This window comes from Meleagris gallopavo, chromosome 7, assembly GCF_000146605.3.
Source record: "Meleagris gallopavo isolate NT-WF06-2002-E0010 breed Aviagen turkey brand Nicholas breeding stock chromosome 7, Turkey_5.1, whole genome shotgun sequence".
Lineage (NCBI taxonomy): Eukaryota > Metazoa > Chordata > Aves > Galliformes > Phasianidae > Meleagris > Meleagris gallopavo.
The window spans coordinates 23,910,714-23,911,271 of NC_015017.2; positions in this window are offsets into that span (position 1 = coordinate 23,910,714).

Below are 558 nucleotides of genomic sequence, written 5' to 3' on the forward strand. Positions count from 1 at the left end.
GGCGGGGGGGGGAGAAAGGTCGTTAAATTAATTTAACGAAGGATGGACTGTTTTCACAACTTCGGGAGAATTATCATAAAAGCCTTAATGCCCCGGTCTGTTTACTGTACAAATGATGTCTTGATGGTAGGTGGTTATGTGGAGTCTTTTATGGGTGCTTGTTGCTGCTCGCGCTGGGGTAGGCGTCTAGACGTTTTTATAGGTTAGTAAAACTATCAGTTTTGCACATTCGAGCCTTACAGGTTTCGGCAATAAATCAAAGGGGCAATTTCTTTCTTTCTTCCTTTCTTTCCCTCGCTCCCTCTCTCCCTGCCGCTCTTCCCCTCTCGCTCCCCTTCCCCACTTACTTGGGTCAAGTTGCTGCTGCTTCTCCTCCTTCGGCTCTCCGCCGGGGCCGGGGCTGTGGCTGCAGGCGGCGGGCTCCTTGGCGCTGCCGGCGGCCGCCTTCTCTCGGGGCTCCGGCAGGAAAGCGCCGCACGTGTATTCGGGCACGGCGATCCCCTGGGACTCTCGGGACGAGGAGCACTCAGTCCTTTTGGAGGAGGAGGAGGAGGAGGA